Source organism: Mauremys reevesii, linkage group 9, assembly GCF_016161935.1.
Source record: "Mauremys reevesii isolate NIE-2019 linkage group 9, ASM1616193v1, whole genome shotgun sequence".
Classification (NCBI taxonomy): Eukaryota; Metazoa; Chordata; order Testudines; family Geoemydidae; genus Mauremys; species Mauremys reevesii.
The window spans coordinates 98,295,810-98,323,413 of NC_052631.1; the positions used below are offsets into that span (position 1 = coordinate 98,295,810).

Here is a 27,604-nt window from a genome sequence, read left to right on the forward strand (position 1 = left end):
CCCTGGGATGCTGTGGTGGTCTCCCAAGAAAAAACATTTTAAAGAGCATTCTTTTTGAGAAGGGGTTTGCAGGGATTCCACCATTTTCCCTGTTTAACTTCCCCTCTGCCATCTTCACAGGCCTCTTGAGGCAACCACTGGCTTCTCATATTAGTACATCAAGGGGATGAAGGTTGGAAAGGGAATTGCAGGAGAACAGCACCATGCACTCCCCTCCCCAGAACGGGCCACAAGGCTTGTGATTCTTCCTCTCACCAACAAGTGAGACTCTTGGCTGCCTCCCATAAGGCTGCTGAATTATCTGGATAGATTGCAGAACTGTCCCTTGGGGAAGGAAATTCAGCCAGGTTCAATATCTCTCCACCACACTCTAGCTAGGTTGACTAAAGTATTCTTCCGTCAACCTAGCTGCATCTACACTGGGGGTTAGGTCAGCATAGTTACAGTGCTCAGAGGTGTGAATCTAAATGTAGATTTATGTAGATCTAAATTTTAAGTGTAGACTAGGCCTCAGTCTGCAGAAGGCCTGGAACAATAGCTTTGAGTGATGTGAACTGCTCCAGTCAGCTCAGCGAAGGGTTAACTCAGAAGCCCAGGAGGATAATTTAAATACAGCTTGTTAACTATTTAATTGCTCATGGAGGAAAGGACAGGGAGGGTCACGGATCTGCACAATTTACTGTGAGTGTTGTCTCCCTGGGAGCAAGCTGGGAAAGACTGTGTAAACTAGGGTGACCAGGTCTCCCGATTTTATAGGGACAGTCCCGATATTTGGGGCTTTTTTCTTATATAGAGGCCTATTACCCCCTACCCCGTCCCAATTTTTCACACTTGCTACCTGGTCACCCTAGTGTAAATGCAGCAAGGCAGAGAATGCAGGGGAGCTCTCCTCTCTTCACAACAATGTGGGACTTGGTCACAATGGCAACCCTGGGCCCAGGGGCGGCTCCAGGCACCAGCGCAGCAAGCGCGTGCCTGGGACAGCAAGCCATGGGGGGTGGGCTGCTGGTCGCTGTGAGGGCAGCAGTCAGGCAGCCTTCGGTGGTGTTTCTGCGGGAGGACCGCTGGTCCCGTGGTTTTGGCAGCAATTCAGTGGCAGGTACGACGAAGGCGCAGGACTGGCAGATCACCCGCAGAACCACCGCCGAATCTGTGTGACCGGCGGACCTGCCGCAGAAACACCGCCGAAGCCTGCCTGACTGCCGTGCTTGGGGCAGCAAAAAACATAGAGCCGCCCCTGCCTGGGCCCAGGGAGCCGAAGAATTCAGAAGGCTACTTCCCTTGTCCAAAGTGGACAGGGAGAGGGCAGGGCTATGACTCTGCTCTGCCCTGACTAGTGGAACTGGACATGGGCCTGATCCAAAGCCCTTGACATCATTGGGCCATTGACTTCATGGGGTTATGGATCAGGCTTCATGTTCAGAGTGGAGCTGACACAGCATCCTCTCCAAGGATGGCACAGCAGCCACACGCCCCCAAATCCAGTTCTCTTCGCTTAAGAAGTGGTTTGGCCCCAACAGCACCTGCTTGCCCGATAAAACATGTTGCAAAGCAAATGAACACCTCGCCCCAGTGGTAGCACTCTCTTTAGATGGTGAGAAGGCCTTCAACCACGTGGAGCTGGGGAAGTATCTATTCAACACTTTGGAGGCAGCACTGCCTTCTCTGAAGCCAATGGGAGCAGTGTATTGGCTCGGACCCAGCCCAGAGTTTATTGATTTCAATGGGATTATCATTTAACCCATTGGCAAGAATTTTAGCGGATGGGATTTTGTCACAGCCCTCTGGTTTACACAGAGGAATTGGCAAGGACAGGCCCTTGAATCCACATCCTTCTGGCACTAAAACCTTTATTAGGCATATTCAGAGGTGACACTAACCCCAGCTCCCACAGAGTCCAGTGTGCCGCAGCTCCTCCTCTGCAGAGTTACTATGAGGGGAGCTCTACAGCATAGAAAACCAATGCGAACAGGTGAAGTTCTCCCTATCATGTGAAGTAAATATAAGTCTTAGTCTATAAAAAATAAAATACAAGGAGAAGATGAGGTTAACACTGGATTTACTTTTATTAATATTAAAAAATCAACCAGCATTTGCAGCATTGGAAATAAAAATAGAGAAAAAAGCTCTCAGTCTTTGTGCTATAAAAACCAGCCTGCCACTGCAGGAAGGGCGACATCTCCAAAATTAAGTATGTATCACTGGATCCGTTCCACACTTCCAACATTCAAAAGCAAAAGGGCATACGTGTCAAAGAATGGAACAGCTGGAGACATTTGGAATTATATGGAATTGTGAGAATGATTTTGATACTACAAAGATGAGAAATAATATGTGTTTTCTAACTCAAAACGTGTTGTAATGTATACTGATGAACTCTGTGTAATAAACATATTATATACACACACACTCAGTTATATACACACAGGGATTCCTTTTCCCAGTTCTTTTTTCCTCTCTTCTTCTTTACATGTGCAACCTGTAAAAATCCAAGAGTTTCTAAACTTAGAGGTGGTTTTTGATTCTGGTCTTTTTTTGACACACCACATTAATCAGGTGGTAAATGTCATAGCTGGCTCCTCCAAACTCCAACCCTGAATGTAGCAAAGGATTTGGTGAGGAGTGCTAGAGAAGAGAACCGCATTTCCACATGCTTCCACCAGAATAACCCTGATTCCATTTATATCCTCAGAGCTAGGGGTTGCCTCTCTGATTTCTCTACAGATGTAACTGATGGGTGCTAGGGCAGTCATGTTACTGGTTCAGTATCTCAGCATGCTGCTGTTTCTATAGCTATCAACACCAATCAGCAGGGGAGGGGCTTTAAGAGACACATCTATTCCTTATTCTAACCAGGCATTGGCCAAGGGAATGGGTTTATGGATCCAGAAGAGCGTGAAAAGAGGGTCCAGACTCAAAGCCTAGAATGCATAAAGTGTTTGGGATCTAACTCAGAAGCAAAGCAATGCAGGATCAGGCTTTCAGGAACTTGTGCTTAATTCCTTGCTCCTGCACAATTCTCCATGGAATTTTGCCAGAAGAAGGAAGTCAAGTTTGGTCTAACCTATTTCCCCTCTTATTTCCAGCCATCTCTACCAGCTGGCACATTCCTGGAGGGCTGGGGATGGGATGGGGAATTCCTCTGTCAGTGGGTGAATTTCACCCCTATTATATGAAGCAAATATATAAGGCTTAGACAAAGACTCCACCCCTTCCCCATCCATTTGCTGCCAGGGAATGGATGAAAAAGCCAAAACACAAGCACTGAGTTCCTCAGGATGCCCAGATCTGCTGTGCAAGCAGCCGCCTAACAACCAGGCATGGGGATGAACATGTCTTTCTCTCCCATGCAGCTGGATTAAGTCAACATCTACCGCTTGGGTTTTTTCTGAGGAGATGAGCATGTCACCTACATTCTCACAGTTTGTGCTGATCTAAAATACAACCGATTTACTGTAGTCAATGGGAATTTTGCCTGAGTTGGGACTGCAGGATCAGACCCTACACTAACATATGGTGGGTGTTCCTTCATCGCCAGTAACAAGGGCAGATTCTGCTAACAGGCAGAAAGTACATTTACTGATCTGATGGGTGTTGAAACAGTACAGTTTAAAAGCAGAGGACACAATGAGGAGACTAAAGACATGGTAGCAGCCTTAGCTGCATTAGCTTATTTATGCACAGGCTGTACCACAAATGCAGTATTTTATTAAGGTCTGAACCTCCTTAACAACACCCAGCTCCATCTGGGTCAAAATTACAAGGGTGAATGGAATGACCCTTTGAATATATCTATCAATAATTTTCTTCTTTTTTTTCCCTACTGGCCTAACATTTCTGGGAGGGGTAGAGAAGAGTGTGTTGCCAGACCCACAGCATTTAGAGTTTTGAGGCCATTAATTTAAAATGAGTGTTAAAAAAGCAGCAAAAGCTGCCAGAAGGCCCAGAACACAATGCTAAACTATTTACATAACACATCCACGCCACAATCTATGCGTCATATGTGGAATTTAGTATTTAGTGCAGTCGGACACAGCCATCAGCAATAGGATTGCCATACTCTTTTCTCAGAACCTGCTTGTGGAGAGCAGCAGCAAGACTGCATTTTCTTTGGTTGCTTTCAGTCCCAAAGCTAAGCTGACAGTCCTCCATTGGCCAAGAATTTCTTGTTTAATTAGTACTAAATCATGAGAGAAATGGCACAAGCGTCAATTGCAGCAGCTGGCTCAGGGAAAAGCCATGAGCATCCTGCTCGTAGAAGCTGCAGTGCCTCTGAACTGTCCTGAGGGGTAAGAAATCACGTCCTTCACAGGGCTTGGTGTGCTAGGGTCAGTCTGGGTTGTAGAGGGGTTAGGAGCCACACTGGGAATAGGAATAGGACAATACTGGCTGTGTGTTTGTTACAAGGCGAGATAGCTCGGGCAGACAAAGTGGTGGGGCTAGCTGCCTGGAGGCATGACTGCCCATCCTTGGTGCTGGGGAAGGATAGCTGGTGTTCTGGGGTACTAGGCTGAACCTCTGCCCTACAGGGAGGGAAAGTAGAGTGGGATGGGTAGAGAGGACCCTAGGCGCTAACAGAGGGCAGGAGGCAAGAAGTCCAGCTGGATGAACTCTCCTTCATCTAGGCAAGATTGCACCTTATTCACAAACAGGAATGGGGGAGACAGAAGGACAATGTTGCACTTGGAGTGTTACACTTTTACCAGAATAGGGAGTGTCTGGGACTTTATATAGCCTTTGCGGTTCCAACAGCAGCCTTGATATTAGCTGGATATCAAGTAGCTCACACACACAACTGGAGCCGGGGGAACAATAGTGGGACAAGTATCAGAGGGGTAGCCATGTTAGTCTGGATCTGTACAAAGCGACAAAGAGTCCTGTGGCACCTTATAGACTAACAGATGTATTGGAGCATAAGCTTTCGTGGGTGAATACCCACTTCGTCAGATGTGGGACAGTAATTTATTTAGCACTTCTCCCAAACAAAACTAAATGGGAAGGAAACAATGGTAATTTTAAGCTTGTGGAATAAAGAGTGAAACTTTTCTGCTAATGTTCACCCTATTCCTGAGTTGGAATGTCCTTTACTGCACCCATCTCCAAAAACATACAGGACCAGGTTTGACTGGAGGGCAGTGCAAGCAGCCTTGGCATTTAGCGAGTGTCTACACTGGCAAGCCTTTGTCAAATTTCCCCACCACAGTGACTGCCAGTTCAACTCCAGCCATTGCAGCCCTAATACAGACTCCAGGTGGCCACAGAGCTACCTGACACAATGCTTTAAATTCCAGCAACTGCACTGTCTCCTCTAGCACTCTCACTGTTGCTACCACCTGTGGAATTGTGCAGCTGGGAGCAATGGAAGGAAATGTTAGCAAAAAACTCTAGCATAGAAAGAGCCAGAGATGGTTAGCTCCTTAGGGCAGGTACTGTCCTGCATGTACAGGGGCCAAGCACACCACTGCATTTTGACACTTAGGCTGTGCAAAATAATGTGAAACAAACCATTCTTTACTGTTCCCTGGATTTTAAGGCCAGAAGAGATCAGAGTAGCTTATCATAACAGGCAATATCAGGCAGACTTCAGATCAGCATATTTCTTGACTGGCAGAGGAGGATAAAAACATTAAACCAACAAAACAGTATCTGATAGCTTTTGAAGCTCTACCACACAAAGCTGGATGGTTCAATTAAGCAATTGATGTAGTGGAGTCACAGTCATTTTGCTTAAAAACAATTTGCACTTCTGCATTGACACTAAGAATTGTGATTTGAAGGGCTGATAAGCCAGTGCTCGAGCAGCTCCCCATGTTAGGATTTCAAGCCTTGGGGTCTAGCATTTTTGTACGTGTTCATGAACAAAATGCTACTAGGTGAATAGAGACAAAAACTCTAGAAATAAAGACAGAAAGGGATTTTAGGAGCCTGTTTCTCGCTCTGTGACTAGGTAGCATAGATCACACAGGTATTTCTCTCAGTTCACCATGCTGCAGTGTCACTGGCCCAGAAGAGGTATTTCCAGGAAAGATGATTTCAGTGCTAGTGAATCAGCGCTTCTGATGGCAATAACAGGTCATCTACCATTCCAGAAATGATATAGAAAAAACCATTACAGAACAACCATTACTTCAGAATTAAGAGGGTCACAAACATTTTGTTGATGTTTCTAGGTAGAAATGTTTCTTTGCCAGTAATGTTTGTTTTACTGGCAACGCTGAAGTCTATTCCAGTAGCTTGCATACATGTGGTATTCTTAAATGTGTAAGATTTAGGGCATGTATGCTGAAGTGTGAAAGGCTGCTAGCCGACAATCTCCAACCGTGATCTGTATTGCATCTTCTTCTTCTTGGCAGACATAAACCTAATATCGTTGAGTAGTGAGAGTCCCATGGGCCTCGGTGATGTCTTCTATGTTCATCCTATTGTTCATTTCTATTGGGAATTGGGACATTCTTTCATTGCTGGGCCAACATAGAGGTTGAATGGAGGGTTGTAAAAGCAGTTTTTTGATCTAAACTTTGTAATGAACCACAAGAGTCTTTTGGTTTTTTGAAGAGCATTTAGTGTTATTTTTGCTTTGCCTTTCATCCGCCGGTGTTTGAGACAGGGGAATCTCCGTTATCTGGCCAGCTGTCTCAAAGTTTTGGCTCTCTTTTGAATTGAGTATGTTTTCAGTACACTGAGGGAATGGTCCACCTTTTACTAAAGTGATAAAACACCTGTAGAACTAAAGAAGAAGAAAAATTGAAAAACTGAAATTCAGCAGAGCGTATGCTAAGAACATAGTCTTGAGCAGCCCCTTAAGGATCACGTCACACAAACCTGAGACAGGAAGAATAAACTTCATATTATTACTAGCTCCCTGCACTTTATCCTGTGCATAATAAATCTGAGGAACTGGCCGAGAAGCCTGTTAGTGTAACCCACTCATCAATGTGTATTACAGGTCCCACTCCATGTGCCATCCACAGAGAACACAACTGTGTTACAGCCCCCCACTTACATAGCCCATCTTTATAACTCAAGATGTAGAGCCCCATGATTTTAGCTCTGGAAGTCCCCAGTTTAGTCCCTACTGTCAGCCAATATGAGGGCCATCCCCTTTTTAATCACAGCTTTGCTACCCAAATCAGCTGACAAAATGTGGACTGTTTCAAAAGCAACACCCTCCAGGGTGCAGGAAGTGATGGGGTAATGAAGCCGGCTATAAAAGGGAAGGAGGAGTCACTGTGGAGGAGCAATACGCCACTACACACAATGGAAAACCAAATGCAGACCCCAAGACAATCCCTACCTCCCTACTAGAATTTTTCAACTTTGCTCATAGATATACAGCTTTAAGGATGGATTTCCCTTTATTTTGATTGATCTTCTGTTCAGACTTCATTATCAAGCTATAGCTTAGCTCCACATGAAGCACAAGGAGAGAATATAGGTTGCTTGTTTTTAGGATCTACTTCCTTTAAGAGGAACTCTTCATAAACATAGGACTAAACAGATCCTAATTCATGCTATTCACTAGGCTTCTGACTCTGATGCAAGGGTTGAAGATCCCCTTTCAAAAGAACCTCACCCCTCTTTTAACAGCAATCCCCATGGTCTAGGAAATGTGGCAGGCTTTGGTTGAAGTATTACATATTTGACACAGATAAAGATGATAGCAACAAGAATGGGCCATTTACTGAAGAAAAAGAAACCCACATACAAAACCACCCAAACAGAATTAAAAACAAAGAGGCCAGTTTACATTAGTAATAGAACCTCATCACTAACACTGAATTTAGGCTACAAGTCAGGATGCCAGCTCAGAATTTTGTTGACCCTTGACCAGAACTTTGTTAATGTAATCAAAGAAGGTGCCTAAAGAAAGCCCTGTATGAAAGAGAACATTGATGTAAGGACAAGAAGTGCTAGGGCTGGAAAATGTCGCCATTCCAGAGAAGCACAAGTTACAAATCTATCACTGCCAACTTTTATCACTTTTCTAAGGAAGCCCAGCTATAAGACTGGGTGTTGTAATGGTCCACTGGAAAGGGACTGAGACACCCCAACTCATTTCAGACAGGTCCCCATACAAAGTTGTTACATATATTTTAACAATAGCACTTACTGATCACAAATCTAATATGAAGGAGCAATTGTATTCCAGAATAAATACAAACAATGTGAAATTCTTACCTGTTTGTTCAAGAGCACACAGAGAACAGGATTAACAAATGTGCTAGTCTTTGCCAAAATGGATGGGACAATGCTTACTGTTGGAGTGATTATTCCTGGCTTCCCAAATGTTGCAATCAAAGATACTATCCCATATGGCATCCAGCAGAGGAGGTAGCAGGTAACCATGGATACCCCCATAAAAAGTATGTGGTGTTCCCTCTTCTGAACCATTGTCATATTAAACCGAGAAACCTGCTAAAATAAAATACTGTTTTATGAAACTCAGGAGTGGGGATTATTTCAGTCCTAAATTCAACAAGTTTATAGACGCTGAAGGATTATGTGACACATGCCAAGGATTTTGTCATGTAACCATCCTGATATTTGCAAGGGCACAGCTATTCTGTCACTAATATTCCTACTCATATGGGCAACATGAAATCGTTTGTATAAAAGAAGTCCGTTTATCTGTGCCATTTTTCCTTATCGCAGGGTGTAACAAGCCGAGAACATATACATCCAAACTTAGCATAGAATACATGTAAACAGTGACCTCTACTGGAATAGGATAAGCCTGTTTTGATGTACAATTTTGCTCTAAATACCTGCACATGTGCTCACCCAATTACAGCTACTTATGACCAGAGCCTTGAATTGTCCAAAGCATGTCACAGTAGATTGTTGCACATGTAATAACATGTTGCCTGATGTGCAACATTGCAATCCACTAGGTCCTGTGAACAAGTACCTGAGCCACCCAGTACCCAGGAGCACTGGGATACTGCCGCAAGAAATGTGTTAACTACATAATAATAGTCATTACCCTCACTTTCCATAATCTGGTAGATATTTGTTGTGTTCTATACAGTCTTTATTGCTAGCTCTCCCACCTATGCTCCAGAGATACACAGCAGTTTCCCTGGCCAGTTAAACTGGATTTACAGCTGTGTTGAGTCAAGGAGCAGATAGTGAATCTAGACCAATAGCTGCAAACCACAACTAAAGTAGATTGAGGCTGACTCAGATCATGGGCTCTTTGGCGCAGAGATCACCTTTCTATTACATTTATTTACATAAAGGGGCATGCCATTCCCTGATGGAGCCTCCCAGAACTACCACACTAAGTTCAGCATTTGGCGTCACTGTCAAAACACCCATTGACTTTATGGCAGATTTCATTCCTGATAGGCAGCCATGGATATCACATGTCCTGCAACAGGCAGAACTCTAAGAATATCCCCATTCAGTACAGAGAAAAGAAGAATGCAGTTACAACCACCATATGTTAGAGCAGCTAGAGAAGATACTTACCACTTTGATTGCTCTCAGTATTTTCCCGTAACAATAGATCATTGTTAGAAGAGGCAATATAAGGCAGAAGATAAAGAGGCATATGATGTAAGAGATATTGTTAGGAGACCTGGAGTGCCATGCTACTGAGCAGGTGGTGCCCGGGCCTTCGGGACCATAGCTGCTCCAACCAAACAAAGGAGGCAAAGTCCAAAACAAGGAGTATAACCAAGACCCTGCAATAAAGAGACAGGATTTCTGGTAGCTGGACACGTTCACTTTCATGCGTCTCCTGAGCACTGTGACATAGCGTTCGGACGAGAGGATGGAAAGGGAAATCAGAGAGACAATGCCTGCAAGGAAAGAGAAGGGCATGATGTTAGTGAGTCAGAAAGATGAAGGGGGTTATTCCCATGGAGCCAAGCCCTGCAGTCCTTACTCAGTCATGACTCCCACTGCAGGTACATGCCAACTCTTGCTGACTTTGGCCCTGCAGGATTCTCCCCATGAGTCTGTCAGAGCTACTGCTCAGTATAGGCACAGTTGGCTTTTCCAGATTCTCCCACTGGGAGAGAAGCAAGCACACAGGGTAGGGATAGATGTAAAGTGCACAGATTCTGACCAGGCAGCCAGCTGAACCCCTTGGGCCCGGTCCTGATGCCCTTCCCTCTCGTGAGTACTCCCTTCTCACTGAAGGGAACAGCTGCAGGATCAGGCATTTGAAATGGTCGTGCAATAAATCTGAGATTTTTAATTTCAAACAAGAGCAAAAAAAAAAAACCCCCCATCAGAATGGCTGCAGTAAAATGCATCTGGATATAAAAATATCAGTCCCAAGCTGCTCCTGGCAGCACCTCTTTCTGCTGATCGCTTGTTTATTTCTGCTGACAGACCATGGGGCTGATCCTGCCTCCATAGAGGTCAGTGTGAAACTCCCACTGACTACAGAACAACAGTTCTCGAACTGTGGGTCGGGACCCCAAAGTGGGTCACTGGCTTAGACTTGCTGGGGTCCGGAGCTAAAGCCAAAGCCCAAACCCGAGGGCTTCAGCCCTGGTTGGCAGGGCTAAGGTTTCAGGTCCCCTGCCTGGGGCTGAAGCCTGGGGCAGTGGGGCTTTGGCTTTGCCCTGCCCACACCTGGGGTGGTGGGGTGCGGGTGGGGTCAAGCTTCGGTCCCCCCTCCTGGGGTCCTGTAGTAATTTCTGTTGTCAGAAGGTGGTTGTGGTGTAATGAAGTTTGAGAACCCCTGCTGTAGACCATCACCCATACTGACCATCTCTGCATTGTTCCCATGTGTTTGTTTTAGCTATAAAATCCCAAATCCGCGTAACTCATAGCTACATTAGTGGTCACAGTTATTATAGCTTATCTATATGAGGAAATTGACCCAAATAGCTATTGCAGATAGCTCCCCACGTGGATACTCTGTTCCAGAATAATTGCTTTGCTTTGGAAGCATGCTATTTTTTCTGAAATAAAGTGATTTATTCCAGAATATAGTATCCCCTTGGGGAGCGACCACAAAACAGCCATTCTGGTCTATTTCCCCTAAGTAAAGGGGGAAACCGTGCTAGCTTTGGTACCACTAGGTGGTAGCTATTAGCAAATGCTGCCATTTTGAATGCAGACCTCTGTAAGAGAGCTGGGTGGAGAAAAGCAATTTAGTTTCACAGAGGATTTTGATATGTGGTAGATGGCATGGAAGGACTCTTCCAACAGCTGGAGTGAATGTGAAGTATCAGGGAACTAGGTCAAAGGTGAGTGAGTCTGGGTGAAGTGATAAGGGTTAATGGGTGATTGCCGGAGGAAAGGGGGCTGAAGTGCACAGAAGTGTGAGAGCCATGTGCTAATCTCCCCTGTAGGCACTTATGCAATACAAATAAATATCAATAATAGTAAGTGTGATTGGCCTGTGAGCCAGTGATAACCGTAAATTACAGGCAGGAGAATCTGGTGCCTGCTTAGCTCTTCAGTTGTGCCCATAATCCATACTGACGTCAGCTGACAGGATGAGTGGGCTCCAGCTGTATACATTTAGTCGAGGCGGCCCTAAAACTCCTTGGTCACCTAAAACTCAGAACATCTATAGATGATGTGTCTAGCAAAGCATTGCCAGGATAACGGGGGCGGGCGGGGGGGGGGGGAGATACATGGTAGAATTTTTTGTTAAAGCAAAGAGCATTCTTCCTGCTTGTTTTAAGTTCAAAAGATGCAGGTCTTAAAACTTCCCAGAAACAACTCCTCTTTGAGCAAGACCAGGCATATGCAGTTTCATCCCATAAGGAACTCAACTGAGCAAGCGACAAATAAGTGGAAAGAGAGGGTTAGGATGATGGAGATAGGGTTGCACACCTCTGCCACTGAACAATGCTGGAGAAGTGCCCAGAACTATGGTCTGACATGCAAGGATTTAAAAGAAACCTTGTAGACAATGATGGTTTACTAAAACCCATAGCAACCAGAATCTTCTTCGGAAACCGACACACAGGGCACACTCAGCAACACCTGCCTTCCACTTCACCTTCTCCATCCCCAAACCACAACAAGGCAACCAAGACAGTTTGTTCTCTGTTATTAATCAGACCCTCCACCAAACACTAGAGCCAACACTTCCAAGGTTAGGTGCCTTCAGTTCCTCTCCTACACCCATATGTAAAAGAGGCTTGATGTGCAGAGGTGTTGCACACTTACATACTGCCCTGAAATTCACAGCAGTTGTGCATGCTGGGCATCTCTGAAACATCAGCCCAAACTTTTATTTAGGTGCTTAATTGTGGATTTAGGAGCCCAAATGTAGACACTCCTGTTTGAAAATCTTGGCCTAGAAGACAGAATAAACCAGCACTAGCAAGAGGGCCTAGTTGTCTTGTCCTAACAGGTCTCTGGGGCCAGGTTTTCCAGTGGGTGGAAGCACACACCGCTTTCCCTGCCAGTCTGTATATTTCTGCTCCCACTCGGGAGGTGGCTGCATGCAAGGTGGGGATCCTTACCCCAAGGAACCCGGGGCCTCTGTCCCCGTCAGCACTGCGCTGCCAGCGCCCTAGAAGAGGAAGCGTGACTCAGCCCGGGCACTGCCCCTGTGGGCTGCGGCAGGGCTGTTTCCTCCCCTCGGTGGGAGCTGGGCAGCCGCACCCACCGAAGAGGGCGTTGGCGAAGCCGTACCACTTGCAGCCGGCGTCGCCCAGGAGCCAGCGGCCCCGCACGCTGGCGGCCAGGCTGAAGGGGGTCCCGAAGACGCAGACCAGCAGGTCGCTGAGGCTGATGTTCAGCAGGACCAGGTTAATGGGGGTCCGGATGGACTCGAACTTCAGGAAGAGCCGCAGGACCAGCAGGTTGTTCAGGCAGCCCAGCACCAGGATGATGCCCAGACACAAGCCACCACGCTGTGCCCCGTGTGCCCCAGGCCCCCAGACGCCCAGCCCAGCAGCGGCCCCTCCAAGCTCAGGTTGCCGGAACCCCAAGCCCAGCTCGGGTTAGTGAGGTTGAGGCTCCGCTCCGCCAGGACCAGCCTCATGTCTGTGGCGCTGCCTGCTCCCCGCTGCGCCCTTCTCCCTTGCGCGGGGGTCTGCTACAGCTGCGCCCTCTTCCCCTTAGCGCCCTGCGCCCTTCTCCATTGCGCGGGGGTCTGCTACAGCTGCGCCTTCTTCCCTCAGCGCCCTGCGCCCTTCTCCATTGCGGGGGGGTCTGCTACAGCTGCGCCTTCTTCCCTCAGCGCCCTGCGGCCTTCTCCATTGCGCGGGGGTCTGCTACAGCTGCGCCTTCTTCCCTCAGCGCCCTGCGGCCTTCTCCATTGCGCGGGGGTCTGGTACAGCTGCGCCTTCTCCCCTCAGCGCCCTGCGCCCTTCTCCATTGCGGGGGGTCTGCTACAGCTGCGCCTTCTCCCCTCAGCGCCCTGCGCCCTTCTCCATTGCGGGGGGGTCTGCTACAGCTGCGCCTTCTTCCCTCAGCGCCCTGCGCCCTTCTCCATTGAGGGGGGGTCTGCTACAGCTGCGCCTTCTTCCCTCAGCGCCCTGCGCCCTTCTCCATTGCGCGGGGGGGTCTGCTACAGCTGCGCCTTCTTCCCTCAGCGCCCTGCGCCCTTCTCCATTGCGCGGGGGGGTCTGCTACAGCTGCGCCTTCTTCCCTCAGCGCCCTGCGCCCTTCTCCCTTGCGCGGGGGGGTCTGGTACAGCTGCGCCTTCTTCCCTCAGCGCCCTGCGCCCTTCTCCATTGCGGGGGGGTCTGCTACAGCTGCGCCTTCTTCCCTCAGCGCCCTGCGCCCTTCTCCATTGCGCGGGGGTCTGGTACAGCTGCGCCTTCTTCCCTCAGCGCCCTGCGCCCTTCTCCATTGCGGGGGGGTCTGCTACAGCTGCGCCTTCTTCCCTCAGCGCCCTGCGCCCTTCTCCATTGCGCGGGGGGGTCTGGTACAGCTGCGCCTTCTTCCCTCGGCGCCCTGCGCCCTTCTCCATTGCGCGGGGGGCTCTGGTACAGCTCGACCTCTTCCTCTAACGCCCTGCGCCCTTCTCCATTGCGCGGGGGGGGGTCTGGTACAGCTGCGCCTTCTTCCCTCAGCGCCCTGCGCCCTTTTCCATTGCGCGGGGGTCTGGTACAGCTGCGCCCTCTTCCTCTAGCGCCCTGCGCCCTTCTTCGCTGCGCCCTCTTCCTCTAGCTGCAGCCCGCCACCTCGCCACCTCTAGCCTACAAGGCAGTCCGGTACTGCTGCGCCCTGCGCGCTTCTGCTCAGCGCTGGGCGTCTGACAGCGCTGCGCCCTTCTCCCTTAGCACACGGCGCACTTCGCCCAGCCCTTTTCTGCCTTGGGGCCTCAGAAAGGTTCCCCGGCCACGCGTCTCGTCCGGCTCCTGCTGGGGAGCCTAGACTAGACTTCTGCACCTTGCGCGCCTCTCCCCTATCGCCTGCACGGCCAAGATTGCTGCGGGGATGGGTTGGGGGGGGTGTGTCCTAGACCTCTGCGCACCTCTCCCCTAGCGCCCAAGGGAGGAGGAGGATGCCCCACGGCGCGGCGCCCTGCGCGCTTCTGCCTAGCACCCGGCTGACATAGCAGGAGACTCAGCCCGGAGCTAGCGGGGGCGGCGGCGGCGGCGGCTGGAGCTGGCTCAGAGAGTCCTAGGCGCTGGCTGCTTTCTATCTTAGCGGGTGCTCGCAGCTGCCAAGATGCACCATGGCAGCAGGCATAGAAACTCCTCGGGGCGGAAAGGGGGCCTCTGTCTCCGGCCAGGTGGAGGCACAGAGCCTGGGGACTCCGCCCCCAGAGAACTCCCCCGTCTCGCAGCAGGGACCTGCCTGGGCTGCCCTGGCGCAGCAGAGGGTCTGGAGGGATTTCTCCCACCTCCCTGCGCGGAAGCCTCCATCACTCCGGATCCTGAGCTCAGGTGGCCCTCGGCCTCCTCCCTTCCTGGGCTCAAACGTCGGCAAAGCAGAATGGCGATGAAAGGAGTCGCAAACACTGGAGCAATCCCGCCTGCTCTGACACATGCGGGCACCACTCTGCGCTGCCAGGTGCTGGTACGGAGCGAGTGGCGCTTGGAGCATTCAGCGGGCTTTCGCTGGCGGGTGTGGAGTTCCTTGGGAGCTCTCCCCCGGGCGGGCAGGCAGGCGATCCGTGGGGCTTGGTTGAGACCCTAGGAAATCGTTTCCCTGCTAGAGGGAAAGAGCTTAGAAACTTTACACACACTGAGTCCAGGGCACTATCGTGTGTACCAGATATTAAACTGTTTGCACGATTAGGATCTTAACTAGTAACTTGAGCAGATCGGAGCATGAAATAAACCAGCGTAGTTTTGGTGAAATGTAGATTGTAATATAAACTAGGGGTCACCAAATGAAATTAATAGGCAGCAGGTTTAAAACAAATAAAAGGAAGTAGTTCTTCACGCAGCGCACAGTCAACTTGTGGAACTCCTTACCTGAGGAGGTTGTGAAGGCTAGGACTATAACAATGTTTAAAAGGGGACTGGATAAATTCATGGTGGCTAAGTCCATAAATGGCTATTAGCCAGGATGGGTAAGAATGGTGTCCCTAGCCTCTATTCGTCAGAGGATGGAGATGGATGGCAGGAGAGAGATCACTTGATCATTGCCTGTTAGGTTCACTCCCTCAGGGGCACCTGGCATTGGCCACTGTCGGTAGACAGATACTGGGCTAGATGGACCTTTGGTCTGACCTGGTACGGCCTTTCTTATGTTCTTATGTTCTTATGTTTCCCTTTGCCTGGAGGTCAGGAAGGTGCCACGTGCGAGTTCTTTGCCCTTCACATGTTGGGTTTACAGTGGGGTCAGCATTAGAGATCAACCAGGGACTGAGGTCAGGGGAGTGCTGGGGGGGGGGGAGACAAAGGAAATACATTTTTTTGAACTGTGACTTTCAAAAGTTCTTGCCTGTTTTTTCCTATACCGGAACTGAGCATAATATAGAATAGGGCACGATATGATTTAAGATTGCAAGTGAGGGAGTGCAGAATGATTTTCGGACGGGAATGACAGATTCTTCTTTTGAGGCAGAGGTGTCCATGTACTCCCAGTTCTGGCTAACTTGAGTATATCAGCCCTGTATTATGAGAGGTCAATGGGAGTTTTTCCTGTTGATTTTCTAATAGGAGTTGGATCAGGCTCTTTGCAAGGTGCATGCTAGTAAGGGACAGGCAAACAGACTGTCTACTGGCACAAAGAATGGATCTGCTGCTAAATTCCTTTTGCACCCAAAACTCCCATTAATTTGAGAACTTTTGAGTATACAAGGAATGCAGGATCAAACTCTGTGTTTGCAATCCAAACACTGAGGCATGATGGTACTGTACGAAAACCTAGGATCTGATTATGCAGTCAGTTAAGTTGACTATTAAGAGAAAAAACAGTGAAAGGGACTAATCTATTTTCCTTGTCCTAGCTGAGCGCAAAAAATAAACAATGAATAGTGAAAAGAGGTTTAAAGTTTTCAAGTTTAATAATCTTCTGAAAGGTGTGATTTGGAACATAATACATGTTAAACTTGACTGTGTCACTTTGACTATCTGTGGTGATGAAATAAGTTCAGATGTTTCAAGCTACAGCTTGGGCAGTGATCCTGCTTGCACCCTGGGCTGCACCTGTGAGGAGTTCTGTGCAGGACTGGGGTCGAAGAATAGACTAATATTCAGACAGATGTTGATGGGAACCCTAAATATACCCTAATGATCTGGAGTATTTGATCCTGCAGCCTGGACTAACACTGAAATTAATACACCTTGGTGATACCTGTAGTGTTTTATAATGTGTAATTGTCTCGTTGGACCTGTTCTTGTCACTGATATTGTTGTTCACTCCAATGAAGCAGTCCCACAGATGTGAAGTTGCAGGACTGAGTCCAGTAAGGTGACCCTACATCTCCATCTCTCCCTCATTTGTAAAGTGGAGGTACTAATGCCCCTCCTAGAGGTGTTGCAAGGTTTAATTAGCTCACTGTAAAGCCCTTCAAAAATAAGTGCTTGCGATTATTACCACCTGCCATGAGTTTTAATTGTATTACCACTGAACAGAATGTGCCTCTATTAGCTATTTCACTGGTGTGGTCCACGGCCTGCCTGATGATCTGGGAAAACTAAGAGCCACTGGAAGAGAAGAAAACACACACATACACCACAGATCCCTAAAATAAACAAGCTGTCTTGATTTTCGGAAAAAGCATCCCTTCCAAAAGATGGGTCCTGTTGCTAAGGCAGTAACTGCAGCTAGTCCTGTGTCTCTCGGGAGTGACAGGAGCCAGACTGGTTTGATGATGATTATATGAAGCCAGATTGATTTTATGAGGTTGTATCTCAGGGCTCATGTTAGTTTCTTAGAATGATCACACACTGAATTCAGTTCTTGGAAAGTCTGCCTGCTTTAAGGCTGTAAGCACTTATAAACATGCCCCCACTCACACTGAGCCAGGCCACTGTTTCACTTCAGCCCAGGGCGGGCATGTTCCCAGTGGGGCTGCATCAGGGGGAGCAACAGTAGGAAATACACCAGCCCCCAATGTATGTGGTGTTCAGTTATCCCCAGGAAATGGACATTGTCAGATCCCTTTATTGCCATTGTCCCAAAGGTGTCTGAGAAGGCTACGCTTTCCCTCCATCATTAAAATGATGATCGCTGTCTGGGAGCTGACCTCTGGGTGACATCTGACGTGTATACTTTTGAAAGCAGTGTTTGATCGTTTAGCCATTCTTATTGTAACCCAATTGTACCTGCTGCTTCAAAAGCAAAGCGTTTTGAGAGCAAAGAGATCTCCAGAGAAAAGTACTGAGCAGCAGGTGAACATCTTGCTGTGTTACACCTGTGCAGATCTTGGCTGCAGGCACTTTAATTACAAAAAGCAGTGAGTAAAAGAAACAGATGAGAAGAGTAGGAGGAAAAAAGAAGAATGAGATACATGTGGTTAGACAGAGCTGATTTAGACACTAATCACTACAATAGAGCTACTGTATTACCAATGGGGGGAAGGGAGAGAAAGGACAAATGAAGCTCAGGAGTGATGGTGGAGAAAGGCTGGTCTTGTGCCTAAGGCATGTGGCTGTGAGTTAAGAGATTTCCTTCCTGGTTCTGTTACAGACTTTCTGGGTTACTTGCAAGTCACTTCATTGCTGTGGCCCAACATTGTCAGGACAGGACTGTTTGGGAGAGAAACTACAAGTAGCATTGTGGAGATTCCCTTGCATTGTTCTGTCAGAGAGGGAGGAGGTGGCCTTCTGCAAGAAAGTCACTCCCAAATCTGGCCAATCCCCGCTATCTACAAAACACCAGTGTCAGCTCTGGTTATTATTCCATTTGACCTACTGCAGTCTTCCTGCTCTCAACTAGGCCAGTAATCCTGCACCTGTTCAGAGACCTGGCATTCAGTTAGTTTGATGTTGCTAAATCCCTTGTTTGTTCCCCCCACCTGGTGTTCAGATTAGTAGATTTAGCAGAGATTTCCTCGGTGTTGTTTGTCACAGATGGGATGGTTTCCACAGCAGAAAGTATCTTCTTTGGAGTTAATTGGCTCCTGCGATGCTGGGACAGAGAACTCCTCCAGCTAAGGGTTGGTAGGTACAGCTGCCTGTGGGGTGTCCCTCAGTTTGAAGAAGATCCAATGATGTGAGCAAGAGTGGTAACAGCACATTCCACATCTTTGGGGGTTCTGATGGTCTATTTGCTTTCTATTGTTCAGGGTAACACCTTAGTTGAGGAAGCAGGAGCTCCTGATTGACTCTTGCACTCAGCTCCCTGTTCCAGCCCTGTCCCTGCACTTCAAATTTTAACTGATTTTGTAATTGGTCATTGGTGGCAATGATTTTAAACATAGTTTGTGTCTACATGCAACCCCATGTGTTTAAAAAACCATGAGATTGGCTTAAACATTAGGAGACTTTAATACATCTTGGGTTAGGATTATTTGCCTTCTGGTTTTGTACCTCTAGAGTTCACTTTTTCAAGCTTTTCTCCCCAGCTATGAAGGTGGGCAATGCTTTTATTAAACAAAAAAAAAGCAAAGTTTTTTCCCATAATAACTTACGCTCTTAGGGGCAGGGATCATTTTTTTGGTCTGTGTTTGGGCAGTGCCTAGCACAGTGGGGTCCTGGCCAATGACCAGGACTTCTCGGTGTTACTGCAATACGAATAGTTAATAATCTAATTCCAGGAGCTGGGGCTTTAAGAAAAACATATAACTGGAGCCCTTGTGCTCAAATCAGGAAAGTGGTGACACCGGGTGCTGATCCTGCCGTGGACTGTGTTTGTGTGCCATCAAGTGGTCAGCTGCAGGTTCAGGACTTGATTAATAACTATAGCCTCAAGCCACAGGTCACCCACGCACAAGGCCAAATGGCTCAGGGGCAGGAGGAGGAGTGTAAACTCCTTCTAACTCTGTTTTCAAAACTGGCTGGCGTTCAAGTTGACTGTATCCATTTGCGTCAGCTTTTGGGCTACTTTATTTTGGGCTGCAGTTATGGAGATCTAACAGCAGAGGACTCACAACCTATTGTTAGAAACAGGGAAATGAATGGGGTTGGGGAAGACTATATCTGTGATATTTTGCTTAGATGTTATCGGTCGTTCTGTCTTTGCGCAACCCTTGCTTATAGTCTCACAGTGGTGCAAAGCCCACCCTGGTACTGAGAGTTAACAGGAGCCTGAGTGCTCAGTCAACCCACCAGCTGGCACTTGGGCACTAAACAGGTTGATTATCGGGTCCACCTGGAAAGGAGTCGGGTTTCCCGAGAGAGCTCAGTTAGGGGAGACCCAGGAGAGGGGAAGTTTGTGTGTGTTGTGACTGGGATGGCAGAAATCAGGAGACTTGGGAAAAGCCTGAGAAAGCAGAATGAGCTCCTATGGGGCATGACTCTTGGGAAGCAATCCTTGAGTGCTGGTGCTCAGGTGAGGAGCTGCATACTGGGGAGGACTAGTGTTCAAGCCTGGGAGGGATGGAAGTGGTTTGTGGTTATGCTGTTGGTTTGGGGTTTGTTGAACTCCAGGGAGGAATCCTGTGACTCACGGCCCTGAAGGAAAGGTGAAACCTGAGGCTTCAGGGAGCCTGAGATACCCTGGTACTCTATGAGCCCAGGGAGGGGCTGTGTGAAAGACCAGAAGACTGTCTGAGGTAGAAAGAGGATGCAGGGGCCCTGAATAGCCAGATCTTGCCTGTTTATTACAGGGGTACTGGGCTGGAACTCAGAGAAGAGAGCGGGCCTGGGTTCCCCTACCAGCCACTGGAAAAGGTGATGTGACGACCCTGGAGAGCCTGAGACCTGGTTGGAGGGCCCAGTCATGAGAGGAAGCAGACCACTGCAGGGCTGGAGTGACCGCCAGCAGGGGGTGCTAGATGAAGAGAGCCTGCTATGTTATGCCCAGCTATGGGGAGGTGAATCAGCGGTGAGTCCACTCCTTTACAGGCTGTCTCTTTGTATGTGTTTGGAGGGTGTCTATCCTATGCACTGTATTGTGGGTGTTACTGCAATTCAAATAATCAATTCTCTCTTTTGAAAGAGCCCTTGAGTGACAAATGGAAAACACATTTTTTGTTTATGAAAATAGCTTTTTTTCACTAGGCCAAATTAATCTCTGGAGTAACTGCACTGGTTTCAAACTAGCATTACAGCTTGTGTTTAGGAATTAGTCCCACTTTGTCTATGATTACTGCTCTGCCTTCACAAGCAATATGAAGAAGGCCCTTTCTTAGAAAGGGAGAACACACTGTATGCAGGTTAAGAAGATGAAGTGTATTGTTTAGATCTAATTTGGGAAAGTGGAGCCATTAAACTTAACCTTAGATTATAGTTAAGTCAAGTTTTAAAACTCAAATGAAGTCTGACTCTTGGTGCTGCGCCAAACAAAAACATGCTGGCTGCTTTGTGCTTTTCCTACAAACAATTTCTTTTCAACATGCATAGGAATACTGCATAAATGGTACATGTGTTGCATTTTTGTACCCTTAAAATCCATAAGCTAGTGTCCAGTTTTGTAACTTTGGCTACCAAATGCTAATTTTATTGCAGGAAACAGAATGAACTCTGTATAATGTGCATGTAATCTTGATCCTGATTGATCCCTTATTTGGGCAAACCCAAACAAAAAGAGAACAAACACGTTGTAGAGGTTAGTCACCTTGCTTAAAGCACTACTTGAAAGTGTTCCAATACTTCAATGAAGAGAGTGGTATAAGAACCTGTGTAGACTGGAATGGATTTTTCCACTGATTGCAAAGACTGGCCCTATATGTCATTTACTCAGAAATAAACTGTTTTATATTAATACAGTGCTGATATCAAAGGAGGCTCAAAGTACTAAAAATCTAGGGAAAAAATGCAATTATCTATTGAATTATTGTTTAAAATACATTTTATTAGTCAGAAGTGAAGTTGGGACATACAGCCCTCTGCATATTACAATCAGCAATAATTGTTGAGACCTTGGGGGGCGGGGGAAAGACTTTTTTGATGCTAATGCTTTTTGAAAACATGGCCCTAATCCAGCATCAATAAAACGGTGCCTGGTAAGTGGAACTACTACAATGTCACCATATAGCTGAAATATTGCATTTTCTTTGGTAGTTGCACTAAAGCCAAGAGACCTTAATTAAAATCTGTTTTTAAAAAAAAAAAATTGAAAGGTCCAGAGAGGGACTAACTCTAATTGTCTACAGTAATTGTTTTTAATTAGCATTTATATTTTTCAATAAAGCAATTTGAATATGTATACAGATGGACTGGCGAAGTATCAGCACAGTGTGCTTGACTTCGGATAGGTTGTACTTGTGAGAGGAAGAGACCAATGTGTTATTAACCCCTCTGTTACTCAGGGTTAAACCTACCCCATCTTACTATTGTATCCTTGGTATGCTGCTGAGGTTTGTCTCTCATTTGGGGCAATTACAGAGAGTTGGGCAGGTCTAGAATATCCATGCCCTGTCCTCCCCCTTGAAAATAATCAAACAGCTTGACTAGTTTACTATGTGTTTGTGATAAAACATTTATGCACCACTTGACAAAAACAGGCTCCCAGATACTGATGCCACAGCTAGAGCCAGGCAGGCTTGGGGGTCTGTTCACATGGCACTGTAGAATGAAGGCCCTACCAATTTTACAGATGTAAAAATCACATCATGGACAGTCAAATAAGCCCTTCCCTGTGAAATCTGATCTCCCCCTGCTGCTATGAGCACCCCAGCCAGGGGGCTCCCAGCTCCTGCAGGGCTGGGATGGGACAGGACTTGCTCTCGGTGGGGGGCGGGGGGAACCTCAGACCCACCTCTGGGAACCTCTGTGTCTGCAGGAAGCTCAACAGTTGCTGCCTTCAGAGTCCAGTAACACCCCCACACACACACACTCCTCTGTTGGGTTGGGACGCCCACAGTTACACCACCATGAAATTTCAAATTTAAACATCTGAAAACATGGATTTGAAAAATTGGTAAACTGCTACGGCCATGAAATTGACCATAGTGGACTGTGAATTTGGTAGGGCCCAAGCCCTAGGGCTTTGCAGCAGAGTAGAGGCACCCTCTCATTTATATCAAGGGACAATCCAGTTCAAAGGCCTCTGCAAATGTTTGGCCAAACTGCCTGTCACCTGGCCAGATACTACAGTGACAGGTGGTGATACAGGTACTCCATTACGTAGAGAGAAACTATGATTTAATGACAATGCAGATAGACTTGAGTAGCCTGGCTTAGTCTGATCCCAATATCCCCTTAACTCAGAAACAACCATTCATAAGATTTTTGTCTCATGCACTCACCTTTCCTAGCTGTGAGCTTTCAAACTCACCATCACAGCCTGTCTGATTGCCTGTGAGAGAGTACTTCCTGAATAGACTTCAAAACTAGCCATGAGCAAAGAGTGGATTTTAAATAGCTTGCAAATAACAACCCACCTGTAGCTACTAACCCAGTATAATAACTACAGACCCTCTTGAAGTGGTACCCAGTTTATTCTGCTCAATTATCAAATTGTACCCTAATGCCGACAAGCAATCGATGTGTTCGGATCCCAGGCATTTGTCTAAATGAATAATTTGTGTCTTTGAAATACTTCTGTCTAGACTTGAGATCTCACTACTCAACTGGAATGGCTTGTTCAACACTAGCATGTGGTCTAATGTCCTCTTTGCAATTATTCATAAGTCCCAGCACACACTCTGTGTTAAGAAACTGGGCCAACTTCTCAGTTACAGAAGTGGGGGGAGAAGGCAAAGGTAGCTTCAAGCCATCAATATGTTCCTTCTAGTGTGGTGCAGTCAGGGGCCTGCTCAGCTCTCAGTGTAAACTAGTGCAGCCCCTGTCCTTTGGGCAAAGAATGAGCATGTGTGGAGCTCTGAAATCCCAACACTTCTGAGCACATTCAGGTCACAACCATAAGACAGTGTGGGAAAATGTAGAAGATTTTTTTCAAAGGCACAAACAGAAGTCAGGTGCTTAACTCTCAATGGGAGTTGGGTATTTAGCTGCCCCATGAAAATCTCCCCCTTAAACACAAATATCTTATGATTTTGTAGCAAATAAACCTATTTAATGCTCTTCTCTTGATTCTGAGAAAATTCTTCTTGTCCCCTATTCTTAGTATCCCATGTGCAAACAAGCCTGTTACATTGATCTGAGAGGTAGTGGGGTTGAAAATATGACTGAGGTTAGCAGTCTAGACTTGGCTTACCTGGGGGATTGTAACTGACATGTATTAACCTTTTGATTAACCAAATTACACATGGTGCTTCAAAGAGCATAGCTTTACAAAGCATCACATTGATGCTTAACCAAGTGCCAGATCTATAATTTTTTCAATCATTAGAACCCCAGTGCCCATTACTCAGCCCCTGCAGAATTCTAGTAAACAGGAATACTAATGTTTGTTAAAACTTATAACAAAGTTATTTTTAGTTTCTTTGAATAATCTGGCTCCCTGCATCAGTTCCAGGGGAGACATTTAATGATAATGGATGGAAGGATTCAGTGTCTATCTGTGTCTCATTAGATGCTCAAAGACTCCATAGGGGTCCGCGTGATGTGAGTACAATTCTGTTGGCATTGTGTCTGCTCAGCAGTAATGCTCAGGATTCTTCTTATACAAACTCCTGACAAAAGAAAGGGAGGCCACCTGAACTATTCTTCCTATACAACACATCCCCACAGACCTGTTCTCCCTTTGGAAACAATATGCAAACAAAAGGGACACTGCAGCGCTAAGAGAGGGGTGATCCTTAGTAAGTGAAATCCAAGCTTATTAGGGAAGCAGGGCTTTAGAAGAGAACCTGACATCTGCTACTCAAAGGCCAGCATGCAACATGTCCCATTATTGGTGTGGCCTGGACCAGGGAGAGAAACGCAGCACACTCCACTGTCCTGGGACTTTGTTCTAAACTGCATGGTGTTTAGGGTTGGCATAGAACCAATCCTGCGATCAGCAGTGACAACTTCCCCACAACTGTGCCCACTACTGCTTATGGGGCGCAACTGAGGATTGGGTGCCCAGTGCCTGGTGCATTCATTCATTTAACTAAGAGACCCCAGAGCTCAGGGTAAAGAGCTCTGTTACATCAGTGTTTCTCAGACTGGGGCCGCCGCTTATGTAGGGAAAGCCCCTGGTGGGCCGGGCCGGTTTGTTTACTTGCCCCGTCCACAGGTCCGGCCGATCGCAGCTCCCACTGGCTGCGGTTCGCCACCGCAGGCCAAGGGGGGCTGCTGGAAGCGGCGTGGGCTGAGGGACGTACTGGCCGCCGCTTCCCGCAGCCCCCATTGGCCTGGAGCAGCGAACCGCGGCCACTGGGAGCCGTGATCGGCCAGACCTGTGGACAGGGCAGGTAAACAAACCGGCCCGGTCCACGAGGGGCTTTCCCTACATAAGCGGCAGCCCCAGTTTGAGAACCACTGTGTTACATAGTGCAGTTTGGAGTCCAGCTGCGTTAACCAGGTTCAAACTGGGATACAGAAGATGAGTTTTACTCACAAGGATGCATTGTTCAAGTGACCAGCTGCATGGGAGATATTAGGAAATTAGAGGTATCTATCTTTGTGCCACTGGCACAACAGGTGTTGATGTTTGTATTCCAAGTGCTTGTACTACAGATAAGCTGTCTCTACTTACATGAGACCACCAAGAGCTGTGAGTTTCATGGATTTCTTTTAATTATATAAAAAAAAAAGTAAATGCATATTACACTGGGGGTGGAAAAAATTAAATGTAAAGAACATTAAGATGGCAAAGTCAAGCACTCAGAAGTTAGGAAATGTCTAATTTGCCTGGATAGCGAAGGAATGTTGGGACTCTGGTTCCATTTCAGAATGTGGAACGGAATCTACTTTCATGCTGGTAAACCTTCAGAGGATCTCACAGCAAACTAGAGAGCCCCAACTTACTGGGGGGAAAATAAAGCCTCTTCAGAGTAGTTTCTTTGACCAAGGCACCACTGCCATATTTAGCTGACCTTTCCCAAAAAATTCAACAAGAGGCAGATATCTGGCATGGGAGAACTTCCACCCAGATGGTTAGAGTTTGGCAAAATTATAAATGACTGAAAACAAGGTCTTATAATGGAAAGTCTGAGGCAACCTTTGCTATACGCAGAACTACCTGTGCCACCTATACTATAAATAGAGACATGGCTAGAATATAGGCTGGCTTAAACCAGGATGAATGGACGAAGAGAGAGGTCAGCTTCTGTGAGAACTGTCTTACTTTTTGTTCTTTTAAAAAAAAAATTGTTAAGCACATCCTCTGAAATAACTTGCTCTTTGAGATCTGCTGTGTAAGCCAATCATATGGGTGGATTTATCCACATTCCATAGGAGAATTGGAGACCATAAAGAGGAGCTTCTTTCCTAAAATCACATGGCCTCTCAGTGAGAGGTCTCCATCTCCCACAACACTGTTCTATGAACTAGACTGTGCTGCCATGTACGGAGCTCAATTTTAGAGATGGGAGTAGCTTTGAGTAAGAGGCAAAAGCTTAGTTGCATGTCTAGGAATGGATCAGGGAAATAAATGTGATTCAGAAGTCTCCTAGCCACTGCCAATTGTATCTGAATCATCTGCTCTACCAGTTGGGGGTGTGTGTGTGTGTGTGTATCAACTTTAAGGTGATCTGCAGCATTGGGTGGCAGCTCTGATAGGAGGACCACGGTCAGATGTCATGAAGATAAGAAATGGCCCAAGAGCTGGAAAGAATTGGGTTGAATAAAGTCTGATGGAAAAAGCGGAAACTTTTTTCCACCAGAGATTGTTGTGGCAATGAACTCCGTGACTGCTGTATGATCTTAGGACAGAACCCTGCACATTGAATGTAATGTATAATTTGATAAAAAAATAATTAATTAGCTCTCAATACACTTAAAACATGAATATGAAAAGTAAAATTATCTGTATTTTTGGTAATGAGAACTGAACGTTGTATAACTAGTCTATGGCAATACATTAACTGACAGTTCTCCAAGCACTAAACAAAGGCTTGTAATAATTGATCCAGGCAGGATTATTTTTGACTCTGCTTGATTACAAGAGATGCACTTTAGACATTTAGTACATCCAGCTTCCCTCCAACAATTCAATTTAATTTTCCATTTGGCAGAGAGGCATACTGATGCTATTTTGAGCTCAGTGTATGTAGTTTACAATAGATAACATGCATTAAGACTTGCAGTGTGGAATGATCATGCCCATGGGGTCAAGAAGGAATAAGTGGTGATATCTCCCCAGTGCCACCCACTTCTGGTAACAAAATGAGACTGGTGATTCTCCCTCTCCTTTCTTCTTTAAAGCACAACTGGTACAGTAGCACAGCTGGAGTGTAGACTCTGCTAAACTGTATTGTACTGTTCAACCACTAGGTGGTGCCATATATTACCTATTCCAGAGGTTCTCGAACTGTGGTCGGTGGACCATGAGCTCCATTCAGGTGGTCCGTGGATAGTTCCCTCTAAGGTGCATGCCTGGGTGGCTGCACACAACAGAATGAAGGGCCACCCACCTAATTAGTGGAGCCATGCAGGTGTGGCTCCACTAATTATGTGCCTGGACCCAGGAGAAGACACACACATAAGGTGAAGTGGTGGCCTTGGGGAGGAGTAGGGGGTAGGTGGGAGGGGGCAGTGGGGTGAATTTGGGATGTGCAGGGCTGTGGCAGCCAGAGAAAGAGGCGACTTTCCCCAGCTCCAGGGCTGTGGCTGCCGGGGAGAGATGGTCCTTCTTCCCAGCCTCAGCTCTGTGGAGGGGGAGAGACCCCGCCACCCCCTCCTTCCCAGCCCCAGCTCGGGGGCTGCTGCAGTAGAGGAGAGAGGGCACATCCATTGCAGTAGAAAGGTAAGACTTCTGATATTAATATATGAGTTGTGTGCTTTTATTTGTAGAGCAAAACAAGTTACAGTGGGGTTTTTGTTTTTATATATATATATATAAATCACTTTTATCCAAAGCGCTTTATAATAGTTGGCTAATGGTACAAACAACATTTGGAAAGATTAAGTGGTCCGCCAAGACCCTCAACAATTTTCAAGTGGTCCACAAAAAAGAAAAGTTTGAGAACTACTGACCTATTCAACTTAAGCTCACAACCTCCATTCCTAGAGACACAAACTGGGGGGAAATAATATTTATTGGGCCAACTTCTCTTGGTGAGAAGTTTTTGAGTCACCCAGAGCTGCTCTTAAGGTCCAAATCTTCTTAAACTCTCACC

The 27,604-nt window shown here is 46.9% G+C and overlaps 1 long non-coding RNA gene and 1 pseudogene across 2 annotated transcripts in view; one reads left to right on the forward strand and one right to left on the reverse strand.

Annotated features, from left to right (window-relative positions):
• LOC120371367 overlaps positions 1-27,604 on the forward strand; it is a 98,090-nt gene that overhangs the window by 34,851 nt on the left and 35,635 nt on the right. Inside the window, exons 1-2 of one of the 2 annotated variants that reach the window (XR_005584307.1) lie at positions 19,293-19,821; positions 20,099-20,316. This is a non-coding gene — a long non-coding RNA (uncharacterized LOC120371367). Of the gene's footprint in view, positions 1-19,292; positions 19,822-20,098; positions 20,317-27,604 lie in introns of those variants that run through there. The other variant, XR_005584306.1, reaches the window with a different exon arrangement.
• LOC120371361 lies at positions 6,178-12,964 on the reverse strand (annotated as a pseudogene).